Here is a 6,167-nt window from a genome sequence, read left to right as displayed (position 1 = left end):
CAGTGTAAGGAGGGGGTGGTCCCTGATAGGTCTGTCCATCAAAGTTCCTTGAGCCCTGTTCCAGCTTCTCTCCCTGAGTTCCTGCTTCTGGGCCAAGCCGAGTGCCCCGTGGTCCGTTTGTAGGCGACTGCCCTCCCAGACTTCACTTACATCTTTCTTTGCTTTGAATGCTGACTCTCTCCCCTGTTGAAAGCCTCTCCTTCATAGCTGCTCTCAAATGAAGCAGGCCCCACCCCAGCCTCAGCCTCCCTCCCTGCCTGTCCAGCTCTGTTCCCTTTCTCATTTGTCAGTGGGTCCAACAAGAGCCCCTCATTTTGCAGCCTCAGCAGAGATTTGGCCATTACTGTAGGGCAAGGAGAGTATCTTAACAGCTGTGGGGTTTAGTTGGCACTACTGTTTGAGGAGAATTAGGGACCGTTTGGCAAAAACTTCATTTTCCTTGTGGGCTCTCAAGTTAACAAAGGTTCTCGCCATAAATGGGGGGAGGAGAGTCAGGAACCCACAGACAGACATCAGTCAGAAGTGGTTTTCATCAGTTCCCTTTGGTTTTTGACCCAGGACGATCCTCATAAGACCCTTCCACGTGTCCAGAGTTCCCGATACTGTGACTTCCAGTCATAACTTTTCCTTTTTCATTGGGGGGCTGAAGGCAGAAGGCTGTTCTGTTATTTTCTCAACAGGACTGTCTAATCCAGCAAGAAGCACAGAGAGGTCAGGGCTAGGAGTGGGGTCCCCTGAAAACAGGTCCTCAGGAAGCTGAGGCAGGAATATTTGACAGGGAACTAAGCACTGATGAGAACTGATGAGGGAACTAAGCACTCATGGCTGATGAGATGTCCTTCCTTAACTGCTGACTCGGGTTAAACGCACAGGCTCCCCTGCTGGACCTGAAGAGAGGCTGACAAAATGCCCCCCAGTAAAGCTGTGTGGCACAGCCTGGTCGCTCTTCATCCCAGAGCCATTCTGCCTTTCCCTTCACATCCAGAGTCAGTGACACTGACTTCCAGCCATGACTTCTTCCTCACTGGAGTGCTGAGAGAACCATGATTCTCCTCCTGAGATAGTGTAATTGAGTGAAAAGCACAGGTCCTGTGACAGCCCCCATGCCTTGCTCTGTTCCCTGTTTTGCGCACACACAGACACTGGAAGGGCAGGGCTGTGCTGTGCCATCTGTCCCCGTGCTGGCACCTATGATGAGCAAAGTAGGGCCCCATGGCATGAGGATCAGAAAGCCCTGCCGGTTTCTGTATGATTGTCCAAGAGGCCCTGGCACGTGTTTGTAAGGGATGCAAGAGCCCCAGGTGACAAAGTTACATACTGGCCTCTGGCAGCAGACAGATGCTGTGAGAGGGTGCAGACCTCCAGGACCCACTCAGCAGATACCCCGATGGTGCTCTCACAACACAAAATTAGAACCACAGAGGGAAATATGATTAGCCAGAGAGTTCCTCAGCGAGGAAACTCTTTGAGAGAAAACACCCCTTTGGCTGCTTGGAAGGATGGTAAATGTGGGATATGGTGAGCAAAAGAAAGGGCAGAGGGAGACAACTAAGCCACTCGGGTGGGTGTTTGGGTGGGGCTGAGGGAAAAAACTCAAGAAATTTTGAGAGGCAATGAGGTCTGGGGGGTCGGGCTGACCGCTAGTGTAGAAACGGGTACCTAATGGTGCTGCCACACACACATCAGGCAACTCCAGAGTGAGGGAGTGGGTAAAGATCACACGCCTGCTCAGTCCCCCAAAGATACAGAGGCTCTGAGTAGTTGAAAACAATGTTTTCTTTTTTTCTCTCTTTTAAAGAAATATTTTAATGTTTATTTTTGAGAGAGTGAGACAGAGTGTGAGCGGGGGAGGGCCAGAGAGGGAGACACAGAATCCGAAGCAGGCTCCAGGCTCTGAGCTGTCAGCACAGAGCCCAGCGCGGGGCTCGAATCGCGAACCGTGAGAACATGACCTGAGCTGAAGTCAGACGCTTAACCGACTGAGCCACCCAGGTGCCCCTTTTGTTCTCTCTTTTTGAACTCATGACCAAGACCAAGAGTCACATGTTCTTCTGACTGAGCCAGCCAAGTACCCCATTTTTTCTCTGTTTTTATGGAAGAATAACATAGCCATGAAAATTACACTATACAAAGAATAGAGCTGAATGAATGCTGACAGAGAATGCTGCTATAACTACCACCCAAGTCAAGAAATAGAGTATCACCGGTCCCTAAGGCCCACTTTGGTGCCCCCTCTTTTTATTTTTTTTTAAAATTTTTTTTTTCAACGTTTTTTATTTATTTTTGGGACAGAGAGAGACAGAGCATGAACGGGGGAGGGGCAGAGAGAGAGGGAGACACAGAATTGGAAACAGGCTCCAGGCTCCGAGCCATCAGCCCAGAGCCTGACGCGGGGCTCGAACTCACGGACCGCGAGATCGTGACCTGGCTGAAGTCGGGCACTTAACCGACTGCGCCACCCAGGCGCCCCAAGTGCCCCCTCTTTTTAAAAATTTTTTCATGTTTGTTTGAAAGAGAGAGACCGAGCACAAGAAGGGGAGGGGCAGAGAGAGACTCCCAAGAAGGCTCTACGCTGTCAGCGCAGAGCCCGATGTGGGGCTCCATCCCGCAAACTGTGAGATCGTGACCTGAGCTGAAATCAAGAGCCGGACACTTTAACCGACTGAGCTGCTCAGGCGTCCCTGTGTGCCCCCTCTTAATCACTGATTCCTCCTTCCTCTCCAGACCTTCTCCCTAGAGGCAATTACAGATCAGCTTTGCCTATTTTTGAACTTTACGTAGATGGAATAATACAGTATAAACTCTTCTGTGTGGCTTCTTCATTCACCATTAAGTTTCTGAAATTCTTCTGTGTGATAGTATGCGGTTCCAGTATGTTCACCCCCAATGTTGTATGGGATATACCCTCATTTATTCACTGCTGATGACCTTTCAGTTTCCAGTTCTTGGCAGTTGTGAATAGCGCTCTCAGGGACATCGTTACACAGGTCTTCCTGTTGCACATACGCATTATACTGGGGAATGTGTTTTCATGAGCGGAACCGCAGGGTCACAAGCCAACGCTCCAAATAGTTTTTGCAAAGTAGCTGTACCAGTGTATGCTCCTCCAGTAGCGCGACTTCCACTTCTCCACCTCTTTCCCCAAATTGGGTGTTGTCAGCCATTTCTTTTTGTTTGCTTTTAGTCATTCTGGTACACTATGGTAGTATTTTTAAATTTGTATTTCCCTAATGGCTAAAGAGGTTGAACACTTTTTCATTAGTTTACTGGTTCTTTGGATCACTTGTGAAGTGCGTGTTCAAATCTCTGGCCTGCTCATCTGCTGGGTTGTCTATTTTTTTGTTGATTTGTAGTATGTATGTGGCATCTGAGTCCTTGGGTTATCTATTTTGCAAAATCTTCTCCCATCCTTAACATAGTCTTTTGATGAAAGTACATTCTTAGTTATAACATAATCCAGTTTCTCAGGATTTTCTTTGTGCTTAGTGCATTTTGTGTCCTGTTAATAAATATTTGCTTAAAGTCATGAAGATATTCTGTATTGTCTTCTCAAAGCTGTGTTCTCTTTCTTTCATATTCAGATGTCAAATCTATCTGGAATTATGTATGTAGTATGAAGTAGGGGTCTCATTTAATTTTTTTCTACACAGATATCCAACTGACCCTGCACCATTTTTTGAAAAGCCCAGGGGCACCTGGGTGGCTCAGTCTGTTAAGCATCGACTTCAGCTCAGGGCATGATCTCACGGTCCGTGAGTTTGAGCCCCACATCAGGCTCTGTGCTGACCGCTCAGAGCCTGGAGCCTGCTTCAGATTCTGTGTCTCCCTCTCTCTGCTCCTCCCCCACTCATGCTCATTCTCTCTCAAAAATAAAAAAAAATAAACATAAAAAAATTTTTTTAAAGGCCGTCATTTCCTCATGTTGATTCTCTTTTTTTTAAAGTTTATTTAGTTTTGAGAGTGGGGGCGAGGGGCAGAGAAAGAGAGAATCCCAAGCAGGCTCTGAGCTGTCAGCAGGGAACCCAACATGGTGATCGATCTCACGAACCATGAGATCATGATCTGAGCCGAAATCAAGAGTTGGATGCCCAACTGACTGAGCCACCCAAGGCACCCCTCCTCATGTTGACTCTTAAAAGCCACCCTTGGGGGCTCCTGGGTGGCTCAGTCGGCTGAGCATCCTACTCTTGATTTCAGCTTAGGTCATGATCTCAGGGTCATGGTATTGAGCCCCTCATCAAGCTCCATACTAAGCTACTTAAAACTCTCTCTCTCTCTCTCTCTCTCTCTCTCTCTCTCTCTCTCTCCCCTCTCCCCTACTTGCTCACTCTAAAAAAAAAAAAAAAAAAAAAAAAAAAAAAACCACCTCATCAAAATTCAAGGCTTCCCACATCTTTAGGCTCATCTCTGGATTATGTTCCAGGAGTGTATTCCTGTACTGGCACCATAGTCTTGGTTTCCTGTAGCTTTCTTATACCCAGTAGAGGAAAAACTGTCCTCCTACTTTGGTTTTCAAGGCTGTCTTGGGTGGGGTGCCTGGCTGGTTTAGTCAGTAGAGCTTGTAACTCTTGATTTCTGGGTTGTGGGTTCGAGCCCCATGTGGGTGTAGAGATTATTTTAAAAAATAATAATAAAACCTAAAAAAAAAAGACTATGGGGTGCCTGGGTGGCTCAGTCACTGACTTGGTTTCGGCTCAGATCATGATTTCACGGTTTTGCGGGTTCAAGCCCCGCATCAGGCTCTGTGCTGGCAGCTCAGAGCCTGCTTGGGATTCTCTCTCTCTCCCTCTCTCTCTACCTCTCTCCCACTTGCACTGTCTCTGTCCCTACCAAAATAAATAAATAAACTAAAAAAAAAAAAAAAAAAAAAAGACAGTCTTGGGTATTCCTGGCCCTCATTTTAGAACCTAGTTTATTAGTTTACACACACACACGAATACACACAGACAAAACCAACTGGGGTTTTATTGGAGTTGTATTGAAACCACAGGTCAATGTCAATTTTGGAAGAAATGGCATCTTTACAATATTGAATCTTCCAATTTTTGAACATAGTTTTTCATCCATTTATGTATTTATTTCTTTCAATATCATGTGTGTGTTGCACATTTTTTAAATTTATTTTTTATTTTTTTACATTTATTTATTTTTGAGAGACAGAGAGAGAGCACAACTGGGGGAGGGGCAGAGAGAGAGGGAGACACAGAATTGGAAGCAGGCTCCAGGCTCTGAGCCATCAGCACAGAGCCCGACGCAGGGCTCGAACTCACGAACCATGAGATCATGACCTGAACTGGTCGGACGCTCAACCGACTGAGCCACCCAGGTGCCTCGCACATTTTTTTTTTTTAAATATTCATTTATTTGGAGAGCAAGTGGAGGGAGGAGGGGCACAGAGAAATGAAAGAGAATCCTTTGCTGACAGCATGGAGCTTGATGCGGGGCTCCATTTCACAAACGGTGAGATCATGACATGAGTGGAAGAGTAGGCCACTCAACTGAATGAGCCACCCTGATGCCCTGTTGCACAATTTTCATTAGCTTTATTCCTGGCATTTTGTTACTTGATGCTTTTGTAAATGGCATATCAAATTTAAAAAAAAATGTTTTTTTAACATTTATTTATTTTTGAGACAGAGAGAGAGAGCATGAACAGGGGAGGGTCATAGGAAGAGGGAGACATAGAATCTGAAACAGGCTCCAGGCTCTGAGCTGTCAGCACAGAGCCCAACGCGGGGCTCGAACTCACGGACTGCGAGATCGTGACCTGAGCCGAAGTCGGACGCCCAACCGACTGAGCCACCCAGGCGCCCGGCATATCAATTTTTTTTAAACTGTTGCTGATATGTAGAAATTACAGCTTATTTACTTATATAGAGATTTAATTTTTAAGTAATCTCTACACCTAACATGGTGCTCAAGCTTACAACCTCAAGACCAAGAGTTGCATGCTCCACCAACTGAGCCAGCCATGTGCTCCAACAATTGATTTTTATGTATTGACCTTGTATTCAATGTCTTTGCTAACTAAACTCACTCTAATAACTTACCTATGGTTCTTTAAAATTTTTTACATACCCAATCCTATTGCCTGTGCTTGTTTTATTTTTTCCTTTCCAATCCTCATACCTTTTTATTTTTCCTGCCTTACAGCACTGGCTAGGCCC

Source organism: Panthera leo, chromosome A2, assembly GCF_018350215.1.
Source record: "Panthera leo isolate Ple1 chromosome A2, P.leo_Ple1_pat1.1, whole genome shotgun sequence".
Taxonomy (NCBI): Eukaryota; Metazoa; Chordata; class Mammalia; order Carnivora; family Felidae; genus Panthera; species Panthera leo.
The sequence above is the reverse complement of the archived record's forward strand: the minus strand, read 5'-3'. Positions refer to the sequence as shown.